The 27356-nt window shown below is 48.4% G+C and overlaps 1 protein-coding gene and 1 pseudogene across 1 annotated transcript in view; one reads left to right on the plus strand and one right to left on the minus strand.

Annotated features, from left to right (window-relative positions):
- The window catches only part of Uck2 (uridine-cytidine kinase 2), a 62824-nt gene that overhangs the window by 15703 nt on the left and 19765 nt on the right, over positions 1-27356 (minus strand). The window lies entirely within an intron of this gene.
- Positions 4704-9184, plus strand: LOC110309844 (DNA-directed RNA polymerases I and III subunit RPAC2-like; annotated as a pseudogene).

Consider the following 27356-nt stretch of genomic DNA (forward strand, 5'->3'; position numbering starts at 1 on the left):
CACTAAACCCCGATGTACAACAAAACAAAGTGTGTGCCGTTGATTCTAGCACTCTGAGAGGAGAAGGCAGACCAAGCCCTGAGTTTGAGGCCAGCCTGGTCTAGAGCCAGGAAAAGCTCCAGGAGCAAGCAACGAACCAAACAACCCAACTCAGAACTGATACATTAGAGAGTTACCAGGCTCGGCTTTGTCCTTGAGCCTGTTTTACGAACTTTGCCACCTGACTTTAACAGCAAAACACACAAACCAAAGCACACACAAGTTACAAATTCTTATAAACGTTGTTTGGTTTACTGGAGCCTGAGAACAGTAAGCCACTCATTGCACTGCTCTGTATCCATCAGACTGTTCTGTGCAGCACCACAGGGCATGTTTGTCACTCAACCCATTAAGAACCCTCGAAGGAGGGACAATAGTTTGCCGCAGTTTATCGTTCCTAAGTCACTTTCCCTCTTGTGACACTTTTATACAGCTAAGCACTTGACACTACTTTGAACTTTTATTGGAGTGTATATTTGCTCCCTGAGATGCCCCCGCACACACCGCTGCCCCCACCCCCAGGAAGGTAGAGCTTGCATGTCTGTCTCTAAGTGCAAACACCCGGCATCCAAGTCAATGGAAGGGACTGATACAGTTGCAGGCCTGGAATCTCCTTTTCCTAACTGATACAGTTGCAGGCCTGGAATCTCCTTTTCCTAACTGATACAGTTGCAGGCCTGGAATCTCCTTTTCCTAACTGATACAGTTGCAGGCCTGGAATCTCCTTTTCCTAACTGGCATCTGATTCCTACATTCAAAGGTGGCGAGAAAAGTCTGCGCTGCTCACCTTTTTGGGGACACAGAACTTTCACAAAGGCATGTGTACATTAACTATACATTACTTGAACAATTTTGCCCAAGTCTAGTAAATGTTTTTGATCCACAGTAATACCACACTACCACCAAAGTGTATAAAGCTAGCATGCCTGACAAGAAACAATTTCTTTCCCTTGATCCAGCTACAACCCTGGGGGGGTGGGGGTGGGGGGGAGAATCTGATTGGCAGCTCTTATGAGTAGGCTAAAAAAGTTCGCCGTCAAGTGCGATTCGAGGGCTTCGGTGCTCTTCGTAATTCCTGACTGGAACAGGGCTGTTTCGTGAGCCTAGCCTTTCATGATGGAAATCACTAGTACAGGAGTTCAACAGCTAGTGCTAAGGTGGGGGTGGGGGTGGGGTGGGGGGTGCGCGGCACAACAAGACGCTGGAGTCAGGACTCTAAGCCAGGGCTGGAACAGCTCACAGCTAGCTAACACAGCCTGAGGGAGCTTGCGTGCAGCCTAGTTTTGTGCATCTTCATCCTCTCTTTGTTTTTCCAAGGTAGACTTTCTCCATGTAGTCCTGGCTGTTCTGGAACGCCTCTGTAGACCAGACTGGCCCGGCTCAGAGAACCAAGTGCAGGTACTAAAGGCATGCACCACCTCCACAGATTTCTCGCACTTCCGCAGACACTGGCAGAGAGAGGGCTCTGGGCAGTGTCCAGCCGCACTGCACCGCATCCTTACCTCACTGCCTGTGTTAAATGTCATAGCATTTCAAATAACTAAAGGCAGGGAGTGGTGCGTCTACCGAAAGAAAGCTCAAAGTGCATACACAGAAGTCCCAGTTGTTGGGAGCCAGCATCTACGACAACAGGCTGAGCGCTCTAGATGTGTGGAACAATGGCTTCCTTTCTCAGAGACACTCTCGGTGGCCCTCGGGGAATCGCCAGAGTGTCAGTGAGTCGCCAGAACCCTCCGGCTGGCAGTTCCTAAAAGGGCAGATGCTGAGCCTGCTGCAGATTCTGGCCTAAGCAAAGGCTTTTTCTCTAAAAACCATCCTCACTCACACACAAGTTGGCTCTCACCACCCAGACACCATCTGCCTATTCTACTTCTAGCAGTGTGTCTTCCCGGGCCTAACCCCCTTCTGAGGCTGCGGGCCAGTGCCAATACTTCTGAGCGGGGAGAGCACTGGGGACTGTTGTCTCTTTGTCATATGCCCTCCAACCCCAGGATGTACACAAGGCCAGGGCAGGAGAGCTCTGTGGCCCCAAACCCTTGAGTGGGTGGAAGGCTGGGGGGGGGGGGGGTTCCCTGCAGCCTCACAAGGGACATCCTGGCTAAGGGCCACTCTGTCCAGCATGCCACAATCCCATCAAGTTGTTGAGGCTACTTCAGAATCAGGGGGAGGGAAGCCTAGCAACCAGCCAGCCAGGCTTAAAGGAGCCAATCAACAGGCAGATTCATCATTTCCTTCCCCTCTGTTAACACTTGCCCTGAACTCAGCTGACCTCATCAGCTGGTGGTGGGAAAAGGCCAAGCAGGGACGGCCATCTGGCCCCTTCGCTCTGGTACTGCGAATAAGTCATACCAATTACTCTTCAGTCTTTCCCTGTTAGTAGGATTACTAAGTTCTATGGTGTCCATCTCAAGAAAAGAAAAAAAGAAAAAACATCATGCCCCCCCCAGACATTAGGTCACTTTTTTGGGCTCAGGGGGTGTTCCCCACACAACTCACAGGCTCTAATTTACAGGCATGAGAACATCAAAACACCCATCATTTGCTCTGGCCGCAACTGAGAACAAAATTCAAACCTGTTGATTCTAACGGGAGCAAACCAACCTTGTGGCCACGGCAGAGAGGTGTCCACGCGAATGCTTCCCTAGAGTCAAGCCATCGATATAGGCTTAAGAGTGGGTAGCCAGCCCAAAACCATGCAATGCCAAGCAGGCAAACTAACCACAAAGCAGACCAACTGTGTCCTTCAAGACACAGACGGGATCTCAATGAGAAACTTGTTCAACTGCTACAAATGCATGAGGTTCTCCAGGACCCCAAAGAGGCCACAGACCATTCCAATAACCCAAGAACCAGCTGTGGCTCAGCTTTTACCCCAGGGTCTGGCCAGGCTGTAGCACAGAGGAGCGGGGGAGGGGTGTCTCAGTTCAGCCGAGGTCCTTCTCTTTAAACCCGGCACCTGTAAAGTGTACACCGCTCCTTTTTAGTTAGCATCAGCCATGATTTGAACTATTCTTTCCTAGGGTCTATCCTGAGCGACCGACAAAACTCTTAAATACTCAGTAGAGATGGCTGGTTGTGTGTTCCGAATCTCCAGCTCTGAGCACTAACGTTTTCGGGGCCCTTCCTTGAGCTGCATCATCATGCTAAATTCTAGTCACATTAATATGTAGAGGTCTTAAACGAAAGGTTTCAGGAAGCTCCTTAAATAATTAAGTACCCCCCCTTTGTTCCTCCTAGTTAGTAAACACTTGCTAGCTGGAGCTTAAGCAGCCACCCTGAAGCAACTAAAGATAGACAGTAGCTAGACAAAGTAAGTCTGAGAGTCAGGGAACCTCAAATCAGACAAAAGAGTAGGAGCATGCTATGTCCAGAATATGTCCTCCAAAGTCAGGCTGAACGTGTCTGTGAATCTGACAGTGTCAGAGGTGAGGGTACTGGGGGGTGGGGGGGGGGGAGGTGTGAGTTATTGACACACTGAGTATAGGTGTGATTTACACACGCACACCTTCCGTCCAAGTTCAGGTGACACAGTTGACCAAAGCTACAGTCCTATCTGAGAAAAGGAAATTTAATGCTTTTTAAATGCTTCCAAAGAAAGGGGGGGATGAGGGGGAATTGGAGGGAAAAAAGAAAGGAAATGCCTCCTGTGGGGCATTTCCCTAATTAGTGACTGCTAGGGGAGGGCCCAGGCTATTACAGATGGTACCAGCCCTGGGCCAGAGGTCCTGGGTACTATAAGAAAGCAGGCTTAGTAAGCCATGGGAAGCAGGCCAGTAAGCAGCACCCTCCATGGCCTCTGCATCAGCTCCTGCCTCCCAGTTCCCATCCTGACTGCCTTTGGTGATGAAAACTGATGCCAAGTGTGAGCCACATAAGCCCTTCCCTCCCAGGGTTGCTTTTGGCCAGTGTTTCATCACAGCAACAGTAACCCTGACTGAACCCTGACTATGACACAGAACCTGCAGCTAGAGCCATCTCAACCCTCAACCCAGCCTATGACGTGGGTGACACTATCCTCTCTTACCTAACTCTCTGGAGTCACAGAGAGGCAGAGTAAGTGATTCTGCCTGTGACCACACACTGCAAAAGCAGCTGTGCCTGGCTCAGACAGCCCGGCTGAGGGTGGGTGGGTGGGTGCTCATAATCACTGCACACCTGCCAGGCCTGCCCCACTTCCGAGGGGACAGCCCCGGGACTCTTCAAACGGGTGCGGTGCCGACGACGTGCTCAGACCCGGCATCGCCGGGGAGACTCTGCCGCCCTCCTTGCAGGTTCTGCAAAGCAGCTGCTTGCCGGGCCTCTCGGGAAGCTAATTGTTCTGATGACTACTTCACGATGGCGGGAAAGGTAAGCCACTGCTGACTGTCGACAATTAGTTCTCTTGGTTAAAAGGTGTCTGAGCACATGCTGAAGGAGGCACAGATGGCTACTCTAGGAAGCAGGTGAGCCCGCTGTGTTCTAGGGGGAAAGGAGCGAGCGGCACAGCACAAAGTCTAACACACAGACTATTCCACTTGTGCTGGCCTCGAGTTGTGAACTGACCGACTCCACTCAGAAGGACCAGGCTAAGAATGGCAGCGCTCCTACCCTCTAATCCAGCAAGAAGCTAACAGTCCTGAGTTAGTCATTAGCTAGGCAAGAGTTAGTAGTCTCAAGCTAGCGAGATGGCTCAGTGGGTAAGAGAACTGACTGTTAAGGTCCCGAGTTCAAATCCAAGCAACCACATGGTGGCTCACACCCACAAAAAGGGCAAACACTGCTCACATAGACCTGAGGTCTAGGGTCATCCTGTCTGGTCACCAGCTGTGCAGAGGCAAACTCTCCCCTCGCACAGCAGAATGCCAGGGATTCCGGTGGTCACGCTAACCCTCGCATGAGGTAACAATGACTCTAAACAGTCACTCTGCAGAAACAACTTCAGTCCTTCTGTGTAAAGAAATCAATTCTTTCTGCCTCCACTTCCTCACCCTCCGCCTGAATGCAGAATCGGTGGCCGTGCCTGGGCTTGCTGCTGCTAGCTTTGGTGAATCTGCTAGGAGACGTTCTTTCTGAAGCTCGTGGCAGAGAGCAGAGATCACACTGGAGGGTCTATCATTCCTCACTTCAGGACACAAATGGGGCTGGTCCAGTTCCTTCCCCTCACGCCTGGGGATTAAGGGACAAACTGGAGTGGTGAAACTCAATACTCAAGGTCCCTTGCCCCCACGGACACAACACATTTGCTCTCACCTGGCTTCTTCTACACAGGGAAGACGCCTATAACAGAGGTGATGCGCTAAGAAGTGAGAAGGCAGCTGACTGCCTCTCCTGTTTATACAGCAATGAATCATGGGTGGGCGGGGGCAAGAGAGACTAAATGGCCAAAGTACATAATATGCACCTGTAAAAACCCAAAGCCCATCATCCTGTACAACCAATACACACTTGTGAACAAGGACAATGAAAGGCAGTGCCACGTCAGTGGATCCTCTGAAGGTCTTCCAGAAGGAAGGACCACACGGACGGACAAACAGTCGGTGTACACAGACAGAACAAGAGGAGATGCTCAGGTGAGCAGCCTTTGTTGGCCTGTGCTTCCACTCCATGTGCAAGCACTGGAAACCCAGAGACCTGCCCAGGAAGGTTATTTTCATTTCTTCTTTTGTTCCCATCCAGCATCAGAGTCTAATGCCCAAGTCTAATGCCCAAGTGCAAGGTGGCAGGGGAGAAACAGCGTGTGCCAAGCTCCCGTCCCTCCATCCATCTCTTCCTTTTGGAGTCTTTTTTACTCTCTTTAAGAACAATTTATCATTCGATCTTCCTAACTTCTGAAAAGACTTCAGTTGCTTTCCTGGCAGTCGGTTCCCTAGGACGCTCCCTTCCTTACTGATGTTCCTGGATCTGTCATTCATCGCTGCCTCCAGGCTCCCGAACACCTACAACCTCACACTACATATAAAAACGAACTCACGTTTTAGAAACACAAAACACAGAGATGGTACAGAGATTGGAAGCTGCTAGGGGTTAGGCAGGAGGGAGGAATAGATGGGTTAATGGGGACTTAAGGCAGGCAAGTTCCCCAGCTACTGAAATAGTGGGCAAGACCAATGCCACTGAACACACAGCACCAAGAGAGATGTGAACAGTGGGCTTCAGTGCCAGTGGACTGCTGTAGGTTCACAAGGCAAAGAATATACCGCTGGGGGGGGGGGGGGGAGGGGGAGGTGGTGCCTGTCGGGGAAAAGGAAGGGGAATTGCCTATACTTGTTCAATTGTAACTCCTATCTGTTGCTGCAACATGTCCACAAAGAAGCATGTACACAAACGTTCACAGACACTTTCTTGTTAGACTAGAAAAACCCCTGGGCATGAGAACAGGATCTGGGGCCTGAGTGGAGACCCAACATTCCCATTGGGCTGTTTCAAATCACTTTGGCTCTGAGTCCATCCCTAGGAAGGCGGGCTCACCTTAAGCTATGCAGAAGACACAGGCCAAATAATTAGTCCTTGGACGAGCAACAGAGGGCAAAAAGCAGGAAAAAGCTCACTGGCCAGCCAAGCCAGTCAGTCTCTTGAATTCAGTGAGAGACCTCGTCTTGAAAGACAGGTAGATCAAGGGAAGACACTCAACAGCAAGTTTGGGCCTCCCCACACATGTGCACATGTGTGCATTCAACACCATACACATACATATGACTTAAACAGTAAAGCTCAAGAAATTCTTGTTGCTATGATTATATTTACCTTAACATTTGAAATAAAAAAAAAAAGTCCTTCCTAAGTCATAGATTTCTTAATCTTTTCTCCATTTCATGTCCTTTTTACTACTCAGTGGTTCCCTTCATCCCTTCTGCCTCCCCAAAGTATCAAACAGGTCAGGAGGCCCGGAAGAGGGCACCAATTCAGCAGCTCCAGATGCTGGAAACAGGCCAGACCCACGGCGAGTACAGAGACCTGAGAGGGCAGGGTGGTAAGGAGCTTCCGGTGAACACTCCAGAGAGTGCCAGACAGGCCTGCAGCTGCGAGCTCCTGGAATCCATCACTGCAGAGACCCAGGCTCTGCTTCCAGTCCGCTTGCTCACACTAGAAAGAAAGGCCTGGGCTTTGGGAAGAAGCTGGACCCGTGGCACATCTGAGAGACAGACAAAGGTCTACTGCACAGTTCGTGGCTTCTTTAAGCACAAGTGCTAGTTCCCACTTCACGCCAGGTGTTCTGCAGAGGGAGAGCTTGTTTTCCCCAACCACAGGAAATAGCTAATGCACACTTGCACACACACCCATACACACCCCTGTGGGGGTTGGGGGTGGGTGTGTACACCACTCAGAAAAACCTCACACACACACCCAACTCTTCTCACACCAAAAAAAAAAAAAAAAAAACCTCCATGCCTGAATAAGATCAACGGGCAGTCCATGCCCATCCCCAAGCCTTTGGTGAAATAGTGTCACCTACGGAACTAGAGACAGAAAATTAAGAAACAATAGCGTGTGTTTCTAATCCATCCCGGACAACCTCCTACTTCCATCAAGGTCTACTCCTTCAGGAAAGCATCCTGGTGTGTTCTGTCAGTCCACAGGACAGTGAGAAGCTTAAAGCTCCTCTGCATCATTTAGGGAAAACAACAACAACAACAAAAACCTGGCAGACACTGCGCCATGCAGCTCAGTGACAACCTAAATAGCAGCTATCTTCTTCCTTGTAAGAAAATTATCCTTTACCAAAGATACTGAGAAAGCTCAGCTATTTCTTCCAAACAGAGCCGAAACTTTGCTGACATTATTCCACAAACAAAAACTCCGAAAAGCTAAATTATACGATACTGGGAAAACATGGGAGGCAAAACATTGTGACCTGGGGTTTGGAATGGTGTGGGATATAATACCTGAGGCAGAGAAAGTCAAAGGAAAATCAGGAAAGCTGGACTTCGTACAAAGAGTACTGACCATGGAGTAGAAAGAATCCGTGGGGTGGGAGAAAGTATTTGCATTCATATGTTGGTTGGGGAATGATGTCCTAAATACATAAAGAAGTTCTACTACAGTAACCAAAAACCTGACTATAAAATGGGCAAAGTCAAGACCCAAAGTCGAGACGCAAACAAAAGGTGCTCAACCCGGATGCCCGATGGAAATGCAAATCAAAACCACAAGGAAATAGCCTTCCACACACGTCAGAAAGACCTGGGGAAAAGAGAAGTTTTGCGTAAGTGACGGGTATAAAATGATGTGGGCACTGTGGACAGTGGGATGGTAACGCCTACAAATATTAACCATGAAATTACCACATATTGTATTAATTCCACATTTGGATATGTGCACCCAACAGAGGACTGAAGGCAGGGGTTGAAATACATGTGCACGGGCTCATGTTCACAGAAGCACTGTTCACACAACGACCATTCCTCCATTGATAGGTAAGCCAAATGTGGACTGTACTTACAATGGAGAGCAACCTTCCAGGATAAGGTGTGCTAAGCAAAATAAGGCCACCAAAAAGACAGCTGCTACCTAGTCTGCACACTTCTAGTCCTCACCTTTCTACCCTTTTTGTTACTGTTGTTGTTTTTCTGATACAGAGTTTCTCTGTGTAGCCCTGGCTGTCCTGGAACTCACTCTGTAAACCAGGCTGGTCTCGAACTCAGAAATCCATCTGCCTCCTCCTCCGCCTCTATCTCCCGAGTACTGGGATTATAGGTATGTGACATCTCAGCCAGGCCAGCATTTCTGTCCTTTTCACCGGCATCACCCGAGGCTCCTGAAACCTTCCCACGGTGAAGGAGGACCAGGAGCTGGGAGAAATATACCAGGATTGACGATCTCGGTGGCTGAAGGCAAGAGGAAGCCAGCCCTGGAAACCGGCCAGGCAGTTGGAACAGACGTTGTGCAACATTTCTAGCGGAGGCCCATATTCTAGGAAATTTGCTGTGGTATCTGATCATGAAGAAACCAGAAGTGGAATTTTGTGGTTACACTACAACCCATCCTTCAGAGATCAGATTTAATTTGCTCATCCAGACACAGGCTATTCTTACAACTGGTGATTTGTTTCAAAGAAAAGGCCTGGCTGGGGTCATGAATGTCTGCCAGCCAGGTGCCAGATAAGTTTGAGGCTGGCATAAAGGACTACAGAGATCGGAAGGCAAGCAGAAATGAACCCCCTTTCTAGTCCCTTATGTAAAGACCACTCTCACGATGGTGTAGAGCCTGGAATTTGAGTTTGTGATTATAGCATATTTTGTCCTATAGGATGGTATGTAGCTGTGGACCCACCCTGAAAAACAGCACCTGAAACTACAGCTGGCAGAGGGAAATATCACCCTGTAATCTTTTCCTCATTTTAGAACTGATAATCTCATTAATGAAATGTTTCATTTAAAAAAGAGCCAACCAAGCTGGGCGTGGTGGCGCACGCCTTTAATCCCAGCACTCGGGAGGCAGAGGCAGGCGGATTTCTGAGTTCGAGGCCAGCCTGGTCTACAAAGTGAGTGCCAGGACAGCCAGGGCTATACAGAGAAACCCTGTCTCGAAAAACCTAAAAAAAAAAAAAAAAAGAGCCAACCAGCATATGACCAGTTCCCACGGTGAAGGAGCCTGGCACGAGCTGAGGGCCCAGCACAGGCTCCCGCGTGCCAATGAGTCTCCTTTTCCGAGATGATATGGAGACTGCTGCTCCCTGGGAGTACGTCTGCTCAGCTCCCCACTTCATTCCAGTTCAAAGAGGAGGACGGAGTCATGTGCTAGACTAAGGCAAAATAAGAAACGAACTCTATCCTTTTGCATGTGGGGCTTAGGGGTGTGGGAACAGACTGCAGAGCAATGAAACCAGGCGTGTGCCCATCCTCCTGGGAAGGAGAAGATGGTGCGGAGGGCGACCGTCTTCCCAGTCTCTTGCTGTTGTGCTCGCCATATCTGCTGCAGAATCGGGAGCTTTACAGCACAGCCACCCCAGCAACACTGCACCTGGGAAACTTATCCCCAAACGCTAGCAGCAGCTGGCACCGCACCACAGAGCCTGCCCAGCAGCTGGGCTAGCAGATAAATGGTTAGACGGATAAATGGTCTTTTTGACCAAGAAATTCCATTTCCATGTGGTTGTTCTAAGGAACAAACAAAACTAATTTTGCAGGGCTGAAGAAATGGCCCAGTGTTTAAAATCACTTGCTGCTCTTGCAGAGGGCTGGGTTTGAATCCCTTCACCCAGCACCCACAGGGCACCTCACAACTATCCTTTCCTCTTCAGGCCTTCACAGGTATGAATGCGGTACATGCACGGTACACATACATGCATATATACATACATACATATTTAAATAGATAGGTTTACATATGCACATGTTGCTTAAGGAAAGGCCCATCACTGCATGCAAGCTAGTAGTGCCACTCCTGGCCACCACCATCAAAGGCCATTAAATCTTGGTGCATGACAAATATAACATACAAAGCTACCAAAAGCCGTTTGCGGAGAATAGCCGAAGTATGGGAAATGTTCAGAATACATTATAAAACTACGCAATTGGCCCTCTTTATCATGAGTGTTATTGCAACATACTTAAGCAATTTTATTTTTTAAACTGGAATCCAGTTGGGCATGTTGACACCCAACTAAGCGTCCCAGTTCTTGGGAAGCTGCGGCAAGGAATCATGAGTTCAATTTTATCCAGAGCTAGAAAGGGAGACCCCGTCTGAATAAACAGACAGTATCCACACTAACACACACAGACGTCTTTCTTGTTACTGTCTGAAGAATTAAGTATAGCTGTTAGGTGTGTGTGAGTAATCTAGAAAGGATTTAAACTAAGCTATACAAGAAAGTACACACACCCTCAACGTCTTTAAAAGGTATTTGACCATCCAAGGTATAAAGGTATTTGAAGATCCAATCCAGCACCTAAGGGGAGAGCTCTTGAGATCAGCCATTTATGGACAACCATATATAAAAGCCTCAATTTTGTCTAAAAGCAGAAATCATTTCCACAGTCGTATGTGTATGTTATCTACACACATGAATTCAGGGGCAGGAGCTGGAGGAGATGCTCATTTGGTAATCTGCAAGCACGGGAACCTAAAGTTGATCACCAGCACATTTTTTAAAAATGAGCAGTGTCGTGCGCCTATAACCTCAGAGCTGGGCACGCAAGCAGGCTTAGTTAGCATCTGGTTCCAATGGCATCTGCGCTTCCCCGACAGAAGCCCTTGGATTGCAAAGAATGTTCTCTTCTCTATGCAATACTCTGCAGTCTGAGACTTACGCTCACTCATGCGCTCCCAGCGAAGGGGAAGGGCCGGCACAGCTTGTTTTCCAATATACAACACAGCCTGTTCCTCCCACGCACCCCCAGCTCCTCTGCTGCCCTGTTCTATGTCCGCTGAGAGAGGAGCCCTCAAATACTGAAATAATAATGATCTGGGCTCCTAGGCCTAAGGATGCCGGAGCTCTTCAAGGGCAGACACAGTAACGGCTATTCAGCACCTTTTCTTGCACCGGCAGGCCCACATTTCCTATGCTCCCCTCCAGGATGGGGCCGCTTAGGGGCAGGCAGTAAAAATGACCTCTGCAGAAGCCAATGCCTGACTGATTGACTTCTCTATGCAGGAAAATTGCATTCTTTGTTCTTTATTTCCAGATTCAAACCTAATAGGCCTCTTTTCCGGATGTCACGGGCTTCGAGAAAAGAGGCGCACATTCACTGGTGTCTCCATGTCCAGCAGGAGAAACAGTGAGGGTTTAAGTGTCCTACTAGGTCATTCAATGTGGACAAAGACTATCAAACTGAAACTAGAGCCGCAAGTCACTCGGAAGAATCCCTGCCACCTGACAAGCATCAGAAACAGCAACCTACCTGTGTGGCTAAGCAAGTCATAGATGCTGGCCTTGGGTGGCTGCCACATTCCACTCACTAACTGTCCTTAAGAAAACAAGATGTGAGCCAGGCGTGGTGACGCACGCCTTTAATCCCAGCACTCGGCAGAGGCAGGCGGATCGAGGTCAGCCTGGTCTACAAAGTGAGTTCCAGGACAGCCAGGGCTACACAGAGAAACCCTGTCTTGAAACCCCTCCCCCCCCCAAAAAAAAAAAAACAAGATGTGGTGTGTGCCAGGTGTGGTGGCACACATCTTTATTTCCAGCGATCTTCGATGCAGATCTCTGTGAGTTCAAGGCCAGCTTGGTCTATAGGATTCCAGGAGAGCCTGGACTACATACCAAAAAACCTGATCAGGGAGGGAGGGAGGGACTGGGCAGACTTCCTGTCATTTCTGTGAAATGACCAAGTCTTCCTGAGTCTTTCTCCCTTTAAGGACTACCTTGGGAGACAGTTGGGGTAGTGAAGCACTTGTTATAGAGAAACTAGACCTGCACTGGATGTCCAGAACCCATCTAAGAAGCCAAGCATGGTGACTTTATAATCCCAGTGGTGGGCAGGCAGAAACAGGATCCCTGCAGCTCAGTGGCCTGCTAGCAGAGCCAGACCAACAAGCCCTGGGCCAACTAAAGACCCTGTCCCAAAGCAAAACAAGGCCAGTTTGCCCTCTGGCCAGATGTCTGTCTGTCTGTCTGTCTCTACATATACACACACACACACACACACACACACACACACACACACACGGAGACACGGACACCCTAGTGACCCCCAGGTTCTAGGCCGAGGGTTTTACAACAAGGCCTCCAGTGCTTCCCTGACCTCCTATGCTATCATTAAGACCGAGTTAGCTAGCCCCATTGGGCATTGCCTGCGTGCAACAGTGTCCTGGTCCAGATGCCTGGCCAGAACAGGATTAGTACCCAGAGATGTATTGCCCGAGACTAGATAATCAAAAGGAGGAGAAAGATGAGATTAAGAGACCATGCAGCCGGGTGTGGTGTCAGACACCTGAAATCCCAGCACTTGGGAAGGCCTGGCTGTACTAAAAGCCAGGCGAGGCTAACATAACAGGACCCCACCACAAAAGGTCAAATTCTCAAGAAAAGACATGAACAAAGAGGCTGGTCCAAGAAGCTAAAGCAGGTGGCTAATGTTTTCAGTCAAGCATTTGGTGAGGTTCCACACATGGGACTTGCCTTTTTCAATAAGCTGTTTATTCAAGTGGAAATCAGAAAAGATTAAAACCGTTGAGGGCCTCCATCAGAGCCCCTTTGATCTCAAGGAGGGTCTACTAATTATCATCAGGCCAGCCAAAAGTGATGTGATATCGGGGCTGAAGTTATGAAGAGATGGAAGGATTTTGCTGGAGACTGGACATTACCATGATAACAACCACTGCAACAAACCGGGCCTGACTTACAAGAGCCCATGTTCAATCCGAGATATGTCTTCTGAGTTTGGAGACAGTGGCTCACCTCCTCTACAGTTCTCTCCATCTGTGAGATGGCCGGGTCAGGAACATCTTGCACGGGCTTGGAACGTAAGCCAGAGCCAACTGTCTCTTGTCTGACAAGTTCCGTAGTCTGCAACCCACCTCTTCCACTCCAATGGTTGGGACCCAATCCTCAATGCAATGGGAATAAAATGAAGGGCTTTGGGAAGTAATTAGGTCACAACGGCTCCGTTCTCCTGGATTCCACTGGTGCCCTTATCCAAGAAGGCTAGGAGAGCCCTCCTGCCTTTCCACAGTGTGAGTACACATAGGGTACTGCCTTCCGATGCAGGGATGGGTCCTCGCTAGACATTGAATCTGCCAGTCCTAACCGTGAGCAGTATGCCTCTGTGTATAAATTACCCAATCTAAGGTAAAACATTAAGCATTTAAAATCTGAAATGCTGGTCCCTATCTTCATCACATGTCCAAAAGGACCAACGGTAGCCAGGGAGTGAACAGCTGTGAGCAGGTCTTGGCTGATGTTAAGTATGAAACTCTGTATAGACAGATAAATCCTACACACAAGGAAGAGCACTGGAGTCCTGGAGTCCTTACAACATTGACTACACTTCTTCCTGGGGTCTGGACCCCAGGGACATCGGATAGGGATCTGAGCCTGCATCAAGGCCCTGACAGAGTAAGAGCTGGGTACCCACAGAAAGACTTGGGGCCAGGCTGCTGTAGTGGACGCAGGAGGCCAGCTGTGATGGGTAAGACAGGCTGGGCAATGGGAAAGCAGCCCTAAAGGACATTTCCTCCCCAGATCTGAGACGGGAAGAGACTTTCACTCTTGAACACACTGATACTGCGGACAATGTGCTATGTATTCAAGGGCACCATCCCAAAGGGACAGAGTGTCACTTGACCGAAAAATATGCAGGAGACCACAAAGGTTCAGTGAGAGCTAACCGGGTCAGAGGACAAAAGCAAGACAAGGCCAAAAAAAAAAAAAAGGGGTTCCTTCTCCAGATACCCAGAAAACCTGGGACAGCCAGTTGTGTTACCTCTATTCCCAGAGTGCAGGCAGCCTCCTCCACAGAAGAGGGCAGGTGAGAGAACAAAAGAACAGCATGCCCTTGGGACGCCTACCCCCAAAGTATAGAAAGCATGGTCCCTTTAAGACATTCCTCCATCGCTGTTAGAAACCACCCAACATGGAGCAATTCCAGAGGATGTGCCCAGCAGGTGCCACTGGACAGGGTGACACCTTCAACTTATTTTACCCCTTTTACATGAGAAATGTTTACATGACCCCAGATACAACTCAAATATTTACTACTCAATGAGATTTATTTTAAAACAAGCCCTAGTTAATATATAATTTTTGCCATTCATGAACAATAAAAGCATGAAGTAGATATGATTGCTTGGTTTCGCATTAAGAATGAAGCCTTTACTCTCTGCAGGAAAACAATCTTGTAGTATCAGAATGTTCTCCACCTACACTTACCTATTTATAAACTGAAGAAGGTCAATAAGTAGTTTTAGATTCCTTTTTTAAAAACTTAACATCTTAACTGGGTTGCATGCCTTTAATCTCAGCTCTTGGGAGGCAGAGACAGATGGATCTGTGAGTTCAAGGCCAGCCTGGTCTTCATACCAATTTCTAGGCTACCGAGGACCACATAGCGTGGTCCTATTTGGATGAATAAATAAATACTGGGTGTCTTAGAGCTGACTCCTTGATTAAGAGCACTTGTAGCCCTTGCAGAGGACCTGGATCCAGGTCCCCTGACCCACCTGGTGGCTCACAACCAAAAGCTCTTTGACCCTCAAGGGCACCAGACACACAACATGATACACAGACATACATGTAGGCAAAACACTGTAAGATAAAACATTTTTTGAATAAACCTTGACTTAAGATTTGATAGCAAAGCCGGGCGTGGTGGCGCACGCCTTTAATCCCAGCACTCGGGAGGCAGAGGCAGGCGGATTTCTGAGTTCGAGGCCAGCCTGGTCTACAAAGTGAGTGCCAGGACAGCCAGGGCTACACAGAGAAACCCTGTCTCGAAAAACCAAAAAAAAAAAAAAAGATTTGATAGCAAACAACACAAATCACCTTAAGCATGTTTCAAAATTAATCGACATTTTTATTCTATAATAGACACTTCTGAAAACACCCCATCCCATAATTACATAGTATAAAATGGCAGATACCTGTTTAATAACATCTCTGAAACTGTTGTGAACTCTCTGAATTCTAAGCAAAAGTCATAAGTCGATTAAGAAACTCAAGTCAGCAAGCCAAATACTTTTAATGCTTTTAAAATTAAGCATTTCCACACTAGACAATCCAAGATGTACTAATCTTGACATTTACACGCTGAGGGACGGTGGCAAGATTAATAGCCAAAGTCTTTGTTGCTCATAAACCATTGAGTTTCTGGAAGATTAGAGAACCCGGCATGCTCAGTAGAAACACCACACTGCAATTCAATATGGTGTAAGTCTCCGATCAGGGCTGCAGTGTTTCCGATGACTGGCGCACAGTATAAATGCTCGTGCTGTGTGTTTAGAACCAAGTGGCTTTAAAGTAACTGCCCAAACCACCTATGATTCATCAAGCATTTGACTCTGAATTCACTTGTAGTCTCTGTTGCCACATTTTTTTTTATAGCCCCTACATTGAGTTACACAGCCCCACAGCTGGTCATAATCCACAGTTCAAGAAAAACTGTAAGGTAGGGAGAACTTCCAAATGGCTCAGTGGATCAAGGTGCCTGCGCCCAAGCCTGACGAGCCAAGTGCAATCCCTAGGAGGCACATGGTAGAAGAACTGACTCCCCCAAGTCCTCTCCTCGCCAAACATGTGTGAAACACAGCCACATTTAACTTCTTTCTAGAAGAAGCTGTGGTATAACAAATGTATGATTCATTCAGCCCCGATATGACTTAACTCAATAATCTCTTACAGATATTTGGAATGATTACTATATAAAATAGTGCCAGCTTCCTCAGGAATTAGCACTGCTCTGCGTTGAGCCAGAAGGCCCTGCCTTCTAGTCTTCCTTGCCTGAATGGTCCCTGAGCAGGCCACTGCACACATCTCCTGGGGAGGCAAGGTCTAGTTCCTATGGCACAGGTGCTGATGATGATAAACCTGCGTCCCCTCCAGCTCAGCCTCTCCTGGGCTGAGAGGTGACCACCAGGCAGGACTCAGTGCGAGGACTCAGACCTACAGGATGGGCTGTGAAGCAGGAGCTGTAAGCTAGGTAGATTTGCTGATGTGTCCAGATGTTTCTGCTGTGAAGCCTGGACTCCCTTCTCTGGGGACACATTCCCAGGCCAAGCAGAACAGCTGGCTGTTTGCTCACCTGTCAGCAAACTGAGCTAATGGAAACAAAGTTGCCAGAGGAGCAGATAGGGAATCAGAGCCACTCTGCAGGACACTGCGAACTACCACCCCTACCTTCACAGAGGCATGGGGCTTAGAGGAGAAGAGCTGGGCAGACCCACACATGAATCCTCTGTTACCCAATGTACTGGCTGGTTTTGTGTGTCAACTTGACACAGGCTGGAGTTATCACAGAGAAAGGAGCTTCAGTTGGGGAAGTGCCTCCATGAGATCCAGCTGTAAGGCATTTTCTCAACTAGAGATCAAGGTGGGAGGGCCCCCTGTGGGTGGGACCATCTCTGGGCTTGTAGTCTTGGATTTTATAAGAGAGCAGGCTGAGCAAAGCAAGCCAGTAACATCCCTCCATGGCCTCTCCATCAGCTCCTGCTTCCTGACCTGCTTGAGTTCCAGTCCTGACATCCTTTGGTGATCAACAGCAATGTGGAAAGTGTAAGCTGAATAAACCCTTTCCTCCCCAACTGCTTCTTGGTCATGATGTTTGTGCAGGAATAGAAACCTTAACTAAGACACCCTAAGCAACTCTGGGGAAACTTCAGCTTCTCAAAGCTGCCATTTGCTTTCTCCAACACCTCAGGACAGAGTGCACAGGCTGTCCACTATGTGCTACATGTAGTGGCTATAACATTCCATCGGTGCTAATGGTTCCGCACGAGTCTAATATGCTCTACATAGTTGTTGAAGAGGGATCAGATATTTCCCAGTTTCCCAGTGCTCGTTCCTGACCTTCTCGGAGGGCTAATTCTAGATACCTGGTCCTGGAAACTTAACCATGATAACGGCACACCATACATCCATGCATTGTGCTAGTAGCCAAGAGCCCCAAACTGCTGCTGCACCCGTCTCCGATTCCTGCAGTTTTCTGAGTCCTCACTGCCTTCCGAGCCATCCAGCTAGCTGTTTCCAATGTCACCCTGCCCTTGCCTGACCCCACCCTCCTCATCCTGGCTGACTCTTGCCCAGTCATCATCTTCTTGCCATCTGCCCCCTCCACCACCTCACCGCGGCACACCCTTCCAGCCCGGTGCTTCCCAACGGCTCGTTCCTATCAGTTGTCTGTTGCCTTACTCATCTTCCATTGCCAGGAAATGAGTCAGGTATCCTTACACCTCAAGATGCCTGTCTTAAATTACTCCTCACAAGTTGCAGAATTAGCTGAGTGGGGTCTCGCCCTGGGGGCTCCTGCCCCTCTATTCCGGTTCTCATCTTTCAGCACAAACCTTCGCTCCAACATTACATTGCCGGGGGCTCTTTTCTCCTCACGCTGTACGTTTTGTATTTCTTTCTCCCCTGCTTGCTCTTGGTCACTGAGGATAAGAGTGAGCCTCACTGCAGTCAATATTAGGCTGGCACGTGTGTTCTCTCTCACTTTCCCTCTCCCCACCATGATGGTCACAGACTCACCCTCTGAAAGTTTAGCCATCCCATTAAATGTTTTCTTCTATAATGTCTCTTCTCAGCAACAGAACACTGGACGGTAACTAAGAAGTTGGTATCAGCCCCACCATGATGTTTTGTGAAAGACCGTGGAAGGGCTTAAAAGTCCATCCTAGGAAGGAGCTTGCAGGGCACTGGTGCTGAGAGCCATGGGGACTCTGGAGGCCCAGGTCAAGGTCTTCAGAGTGGAACAACATTAGCAGCTGTGGCTGCTTTTTGCCTGTTTGCCCTCACTCTTGCTGGCAAGTGCCTGTTCCCTGGTCACCCACATCACTGACATTAGAACCTACTTCCTTTGGAATTCCATCATAGACTGAAAAGTGGCAGCTCGTAGGACTCGCCTGGGGCTGAGAATGTGTGGATGGAACAGCTGTGGGGCCCTTGGCCTTTTAGTCAGGAGACAGCCGTTGTTGGACTACTAGGACCCCAGTAGTATAAATATTATTTATATTATAATAAACATAATCTAACAATACATACATCGGTTCTGTTCCTTTAGAAAATACATTGTATAACCAAAGGTGACCTTACCGCTCTGATCCTGCAGGGGTACAGGTGTGCACCACCACAGTTTTAGGTGGTGCTAGAGACCCAAACCGTGGCTTTCTACATGCTAGGTGAGCATGGCTGGTCATGCAAGACCGAGGCAGGAGGGCCTGGAGTTTAAGATCAGCCCGTGCTATATATAAACTCTTTCCCACTAAGTAGAGGCATAAATAAATATTTTTAAATGTTAAAGCTCGTTTCTTGGCAGTTTAACACAAGTACTTAGAGGCACACATCAGCAAAGCCACCTAACTCCAGACTGAGCCACATCCCCAGCTCATGTCAGAAGGAGGGATGGATATTACCGTTTCCTCGCTTACTCAGGATCAGCTGAGAAAGCAGGTGTAAGAAATTGAGTAACTGTGACGGATGGGCGCTCTGGGCCCGAATGCTTTCCAGAGACCCTTAAATCATCTCTGCGGGTGGCAAGGCCGGGGCACATGATCCTGCCTTCCCCGAGACACTGTTTTCAGAAGCTGTCAGAGGCCCCTAGTTAACGCATGCCCTTAATTTTCTGACTCTGGACACTTGTCCCAGTTAACCTGCACAGCTGCCAAGATGAACGCCATCCACTCTGGGACTGTGTTCCAAGTTAATTATTGACTAAAGCTTTCAAGGCTTCTGCTGCTGAGTAGAGCCTAAGCTGGAGCGCTGGGAAGGTTAGCAGTGGACTCACTCCTGGCAAAAGGAGCATGTGTCACAGACCCAAAAGATTGACTACAACCATCTAAGGTCTCTTTTCCTTCACAAGATACTCCCCTGCCAATTGTGGCATAAATATACACGGGGACATCAACTAGGAATGTACCACTCAACACCCAACACCTAATTAGGTCCTGAGTTTTACCCCGAACCCCGTAGCAGACTAAGAGCCAATGGCGTGGGCTACTCCGCTACAGTCCGTTACTGAGAAGGCTGAGGAAGGAAGATCTCAAATATAAAAGTAGCCCATGGTATATAAACTATGTGTGGTGAGAATGGTCCCCATAGACTCATATATGTGAATGCTTAGTCTGCAGTGGACACCGTTTGGGAAGGATTAGGAGGTGTGGCCTTATTGGAGGAGGTGTCACTTAGGGGTGTCATTCCCAGTTAGTGCTCACTCGGGAGCTCCCTGATCCCCTCCTGGTTGACTCAAGATGTAAGCTCCAGGCACAGCTCCGGCACCATTCCTGCCCTGTTTCCCCACCATGATGGTCATGGACTCTACTACCTGCTGGCACTGGGAGCCCCCAATTTCTTCTATAAGTTGCTTGTCACAGCAGTAGAAACGTAACTAAAAGACCATGTCTCAGTAATTAGTTTAAATTTAAAAGTCACTACATTGAAGCCCATTACAAGTTACATAAAAGTCGGGCACGGTAGCAACACTTTAATCCCAGCACACAGCAGGAGAGGCCAGTGGATCTTTCTGAATTCAAGATCAGCCTGGTCTACACTGTTAAGTTTCAGACCGGCCAAGGTCTACAGTGATGCCCTATCCCCCAAAAAAGCCAGGCATGGTGGTCATGGTGGTGCATGCCCAGAATCCCAGCACTCAGGAGACAGAGGCAGGATGAGCTGGAGGTTAGCCTGGTCTACTGAACAAGTTCCAGGATAGCCAGGGCTACCCAAGAGAAACTCTGTCTCAGAAAACCAAGAAAAGGGGAAAAAAAAAGAAAAAGGAAAGAATTGAGAGATATTTTAAAGTTATGGTATATAGTAGGGTCTGTAAGATGTTCATTGGACCTTATGACCTCCACACACATACACACAGGACAAATAAAATGTAATATTTTCAAAAGTTAACTAGTAAATGGTAGACTGTGCATACGTTATGTGCAAATATGCTACTTCATTTAAGGTACTACAGGATCCTGGCAATTTAGCTATATATTTTTTTATACACACACATACATATACATACATATACATACATATATATATACACACACACACACACGTGTGTGTGTGTGTCTGAAAATAATTATATTCTAGTGACATATCACTAGAATATATATAATCATTTTATTGTGGAGAATTTGTGCTTTTTCATTTTTATGTCTATTTTCACATTTTATTCTCCTAACAGCAGAGTGTCACAGACAGGATACTCATCCATTTCAAAGATAGTCAAAAACCAGAAACATCAACTGAGAGTAGAGTGTAACTTTAAAAACAAACTATTTTTAGTGATGATTCTTAAACGTTTTAGCCTCCCTGCTAGCCCACCACCCACCAGAAGTATCAGAAAAGAAGGGATTGGGAGGTGGGGGGTGTGGAGACCTGATTAGAAAGGTTCTTTGGAGCAACTCCTGTCTGTGTTGCCTGGAAGTTCAGTTCATCAGCTCACAGGTTAGCAAGAAGTGGCAGCTCAATCCACTTGCAAACATTTCACAGACACACCAGCAGTCCAGTTTGGCAGAGTTGGCATAGCAAACACGCATAGACCGAAGTGGTACTACTACCTAGCAGACAAGACAGCCAGGTCTCAGCCTCAGCGTGAGTCAGCAGGCAAGACAAGGAGGAACACCAGGAGTTAGAACCTAGATAGAGGCTTTGCCTTTCTCGGTGAAGATCAGCGAAGACACAAGACCAACAAGCGTTGCATAGCCAGCTGTACCAGCAAGCCAACCTCAGCCTCTGTCACTGTCTGTCAGGTTCTATCTGTACTCCCTCCAAACATCATGTGTCCTCCGCAGGCCTTGCCTTAGCACATGCGTCTGTCTCAGCTGACACAACTTTGCCAATCTGCCCAAGTCTGAGGAGTCCAAAGAAGTGGCAAGAAGCTGCAGCACACCACCAGAAGTTTTTTTTTGATGTTTCTCTCTATGGAGTCCCCACACATGCAGCTCAACTACTGTACAAGGTAAAGTGGACCAATACACGCATGTGGCTAACAAAGAATCCATCACGTGCCCTTTCACGGGCTTGCTTTAGCAGAACATCCTCTCTCCTGTGTCTGCTTCAGCTAACCATTTCACAAGTCTGCCTTCTTTCACTTGTGTCCACTTCAGCTAAAGGTTCCTTCTACACTATCCAACCGACTTTCCAGAGAACCCTTAAGTTTCCACTTCAGTAGAGTACTGTCTAGCATGCCCAGGGTCCTGGGCTTAATCCCCAGCAATTCCCCAACCTCTGCATGCACTCGCACAGACCCCAGAGGAGCTAACAGTCTTGCACCGAGGCTTGCAGAGGTGGAGCGACGGATTCCACCTCTCTGAGCCTCTTCCCAATGTTCCATTCTGGCGATAAGTTAAAGACATTCCCAGTGCACACTCTACAGGCCTGCATGTGCTCAGACACCCACAGAAACCCTGGAATGTGCAGCTCAGCTCACAGACGCTATGTGGGCTAGGCAGGACAGAAGGAGGCTGCAAGAGGAAAAGAAAGTCACTGAATATGTATGCAGGACAGTTTTGCTTCCTGCCGTGCTGGGGTCTGTCAGTGCTGAAATGTGTTTCAACTGTGGGTGCCGCTCTGCAGCAAGATGTGACGAAGCAGGAGCTGCTGCTATTTATAAATGTCTTATTTGGGGCCGTCTTTCCCGTAAAGTAACAGGCAATCCAGACAGGAACTGGGAATGGGTTTTTTTGTGGACTGAATTCAGAAAAACTGACACCTGGCAAATGCCCTCCATTTCGAGGCCTGCCACTGCTAAGGGCTTCTGAACAGAGCTAGGTGGAGCCTCTCTGATCAGAATCTGTCATCTGTCATCCCAAAGCAAACAATGTCTTTTTTCATTGATTTCCCTCTTGTGTTAAAACAGCTTAAAATAAGCAGGGCGTGGTGGCACACACCTTTAATCCCAGCACAGAGGATTAAAGGAGGAGGAGGCAGAGGCAGAGACAGGCCGATTTCTGAGTTTGAGGCCAGCCTGGTCTACAGAGAGAGTTCCAGGACAGCCAAAGCTACACAGAGAAACCCTGTCTCAAAAAACCAAAAAAAAAAAAAAAAACACAGTTTTAAAAAGGGAATTGGGGGGCTGGAGAGATGGCTCAGCGGTTAAGAGCACCGACTGCTCTTCCAGAGGTCCTGAGTTCAGGTCCCAGCAACCACATGGTGGCTCACAACCATCTGTAATGAGATCTGACACCCTCCTCTGGTGTGTCTGAAGACAGCTACAGTGTACTCATATAAATATAATAAATCTTTTTAAAAAAATGTTAAAGGCCTCTTTAAAAAAAGAACATTACCCAAACAAACACAGAGAAAAAAAAATTCAGAAGAAAGCACTCAAGAACTATGGGACAATATCAATAACCTAACACATCTATAGTACAGAAATAAATTAAAAAAAAAAAAAAAAAAAACAGGGAATTGGGGCTGGGTGTGGTAGCCCACACTTTTAATCCCAGCACTGATTTGTGAGTTTATGTGAGGCCAGCCTGCTCTACACAGCAAGCTCAAGGCCACAGGAGACCACGTTCAGAAAGCTCAGAGCTACACAGGAGACCATGTTCTGAAAACAAACAACAAAAAACAAAGAAAATTGGCAGTGTACAGCAGTGTGTTACAGTCCGGGAGGACCTGACTAGCTCAGGTGAGACTTTGGCTGGAGACCCTGCAATGCAAGAGTCACGGGTGGTTTTTGTCCTCATCTTAATGCTGGAAATCACACCCAAGTCCTCTGGAAGAGCAGCAGCCCAGTGCTCTTAAACCACTGAGCCACTGCCACAAACCCCTTAAAGGATTCCTAAGTGCTAGGGATCTATAAAGAACAACTGTGAGCCGAGGACGCGACACCATCGTTGTTGGAGTGGAAAAGGCGCTGTGAGGGAAGGGGGTGGGAAATCAGACCCTGGAGAAAGCTGTGATCTTACGGTACCCCCAAGCCCTGGCCCTAGAGCCTGATACCACCGCTGTTTCAAAGCCTGCTCCCAGTGACCTATGTGATTCTGTGCTTGGGATTCACACAGATGCAGGACTGAGAGCCTAGACGACTAACTCACAATAAAGGGCAACATGGAAAAGAAGCAGGAGCCAGGATACTGGCGGGGGGTAACCTCGGCAACAACCTTGAAGAGGAAGATGGTGCTGATGCTTGAGAGATGGTGCCCATTAGAGCTGGGATCGTCTAAAGGGCCACCAGTTGGCCTGCATATACATCAATACTCCTCCGCCCCGGCCTAGATGCACAGCCTCTCCTAGCCAGAGTGCATCAGGACAGATGCTTACAAACCATCATATTGCTCTGCGAGGATGCCTGATGCACGCACTGGTCCTCAGATGAGACAGAGACAGACCAGGCTACAAGGACCAGAAGGGACTCTCAAAGCTGTTCAATGCAGCTCTAAGGAAGGACACACAGCTCTCCAGCTATCAGGTTCCATTCCAAGCCATCGGGGGTCACCAAGGTAACCGTCTTACCTGTTAATCCAGCCAGTGTGTGGAGAGAAGCAGGTGTCGCTGACTACACCTACTTTACCTGGAAGACAACCAAGTTCTAGAGGCAAGGCCTTGCTTGCCAGAAGCCACTCAGCAAAACTCGGTGGAGGCTGGGTGAGACACACGTACACTGAGCCACACCCTCTGCCGTCCACTGGGGAGCCCAGGGAAAGGTGCCTGGCGCCGAGCTTGACAATCTGAACCAGATCCTCGGAACCCACCTGGTGGAAAGGACTGACCCCAGAGGGCAAGCCAGTGGGTGCTCACACTGACACATACACTAATTAATGTAATTTTTAAGAATTGCTTTAATAAAAGCAACTTTTCCAGTTTTTCTGGCTTCCCTCACTCTGACATTTAAGGGCAAAGAAAGAAAAAAAAAAAGAACTGTTTCCGCAGAGAGGAGTTCCTTGCTCCTCTGCCCCCAATGGACCTGGTCATTTAGGGTCAAACTATTTTTAGTGTTGGGCATGGCTCCCTCACAGGAATCCAAGTTGGCTTTCTTCTCCCCAGCTCCGCTGCCCCACTGCCCTGCTCTGCCTTGCCTTACCCCTAACATCTCACCCCGAGAGTAGTTGGGGGTATCTGGTACACAACAGATCCCTTCAGGATTGAATTACATAAAACCCTCTTCCCAAACCTGGGACCCACAATTCAACCACACGCTGTAATGATAGAGCTCTGGCCTCTAGTTCAGAATCCCAGACCAAGGCTCTCAGCCACCTGACCTCTCCCATCTGGTTTTCTGGCCAAGGGTTTAGCTCAAGAAAGCCACAATTGAAAGCTGCCCCTGCCCCCTTGCCCTTCCCTCCTGTGGGTAGCTACCGAGTGAATCAGTATTGCTCTTCTCACTCGGAGAAGCTGCCTAAGTACAGCTTAAGAAACCACCTCTCTTCCCTTCCGGCATCTGTATTTACTTCCCCGGTCCTGTCCACCTGCCTTTTCCCACATCAGGCTCCTCCTGGACCACGGCCAACAGGGCCGTCCCGAGCGTGCTTTCCAGTGACCTCATCACATCTTCTGAAAGACGTGAAGGCTTCCTAACCATGGGCGACCTCAGCTTAAGGACAAAGGTGGCTGGTGTCACACAGTGGCACAGACCTGCTGGTCACCCAGTTTTTCTACCACAAAACCTGCCATAGAGATATTTCTTCAAGTTTAACCTTGCCAGGCACATGTCTGTAATCCTGACACTCAGAGGACTGGGTCAGGAGGGCCACTGGAAAAGACCCACGTTTTTATTTTTAAAAAAAGAAAAAATAAAGTTAAGCACACCTTTCCCAACTCTTCTACGTTCAGAGAAAGCACGGAGTCTAAGATGAGCACCTGAGAGAACAAGTCGCCAGACAGACTGACCTCAGCGGCCACAGCCAGTGGCAGCCTGGCCTTTGCACTCAGGCCTCAGTAATACTACCCTCCTGGTTTGTTGCTTTGTGAGAGCTTTTTGTTGTGTTGTCCTGCATTGTCCCCTGCCTCACCCTGTACTTCTCTAGATCCTGTCTGGGCACTCGAATGTAGAAACTGTGTAGCCCTACTAGAACTCAACCAACCGCCTCTGCCTTTAAAGGATTAGAGGTGTGTACTGCCGCCGATGGATTCTTTGCAAATCACACGCATGCATTGGTCCACCTTGCCCTGTGTAGTTGAGCTGCGTTTACTCGGGCTCTATCATAGAAATGCACCAACAAACTTCTGGTGGTGTGCTGCAGCTTCATGCTGCTTCCTCGTCGGACTCTGGCTGATTGGCAAAGTGCCGTCTGCTAAGACAGACGCATGTGCCGAGGCAAGACCCGTGGAGGACACGAGATGTTTGGAGGGAGTGTAAAAGGCCTCTCTAGCCCCATGGTTGTTGTTCCCCCCCCCCCCAACCTGATTTAACAGTTAAAATATTCATGAGAATGTAAATATCAAGTGTCAATTTAACCAAATCCCAACAGAATTACACATGGAAAAGGGACAAGTGTCAGGAAAGGATCAGTGAACTCAATTGTCGGCATGGAAGTCAATAAAACCGTGTAATGCGGATCCCAGAGGTGGAAACGGACGGAGAAATGGCAGTACAGTTGTTCCAGTCCTTCGTTTTGAAGTGCCAAGATAAATAAAAGGAGAAATAACCAGAAGGGGTGAAAGAGGTTCTCTGGGAAACAGGATGAGCTGGCACAGGACTGCTGGTGTTTGTTACAGGGCTTACAAGAACGGTAGCTGTCAGAGTCATGACCACCACCACCACCAGGGCCACATCAGCTACCTGTCACTGTCACCAGCACCGTCGTCGTCGTCATCGTCGTCGTCATCATCATCATTGTGGTAGCCATCACCATCATCACCATCATGAGATGCTGCCCAAGGAAGGATGGACGCTCCTGCTACTGAGCTCCAAACAACCATTCAACGGCCTTCCCTGGACACTGCTCTGTAATCTCCAAGCATGGACACTCTACAGAGACCAAACTGATATCCCCCTCAGAGATCCAACTGCCTTTGCCTCCATTGTGTGGGATTAAAGGTGTGACACCAACAATTCACATTCACTCTGTGTGTTGCTGCAGCCTTAAACCTAGGCCTTATAAGGGCAGACAAAGGTTGCCCAGTGTGGCAGTGCACTCCTTTTTATTCCTAGCACCCAGGAGGCAGAGGCAAGTGGATCTCTGAGTTCAAGGCCAGCCTAGTTTACTGTGTGAGTTCCAGGGACAGCCAGGGCTACAAAGAAACCCTGTCTCCACCCACCCACTGCCAAAATGGAATGGCCCCCATAGACTCATAGCTTTGAATCCTCAGCACTACTTACAGGGACTAGAAAGTGTGGCCTGGGCAAAACAGGTGTGGCCTTGTTGGAAAGTGTCACGGTCGGGTGGGCTTTGGGATTTCAGACCTCAACCCCAGCCCAATGACTCTCTCTCTCCCTGCTGCCTGCAGATCCAGATGTAAAGCTCCTCCCGCTGTGTGATTCAAGGACTCACTCACGTGTCAAGCCCGGCAGCAAGCATCTTTGACAAGGCACATCACCCCCATGCACAGCCTGGGACAGCAGTGGAAAATAAAAATGGCCAATTAGATGCCAGGCTGTCAGCTCTTCCTGTGACAGCAGGCTCACATGAGGACAGAAGCCAGCGTGGCATCACTCTGTCCAAGAATCTCTTCGATATCATGAACTACAATCCAAACTGCCTTCTCTGGCACACGCGCACACACATACACACATCCCATAACCAATATGGTGCCCAAGGTCCTTGTCAAACAACACCGTTAACCCAAAACGTTAGCCCCAACCAAA

This window comes from Mus caroli, unplaced genomic scaffold (genome assembly GCF_978045245.1).
Source record: "Mus caroli unplaced genomic scaffold, Mus_caroli_1 scaffold_1, whole genome shotgun sequence".
NCBI classification, from domain to species: domain Eukaryota; kingdom Metazoa; phylum Chordata; class Mammalia; order Rodentia; family Muridae; genus Mus; species Mus caroli.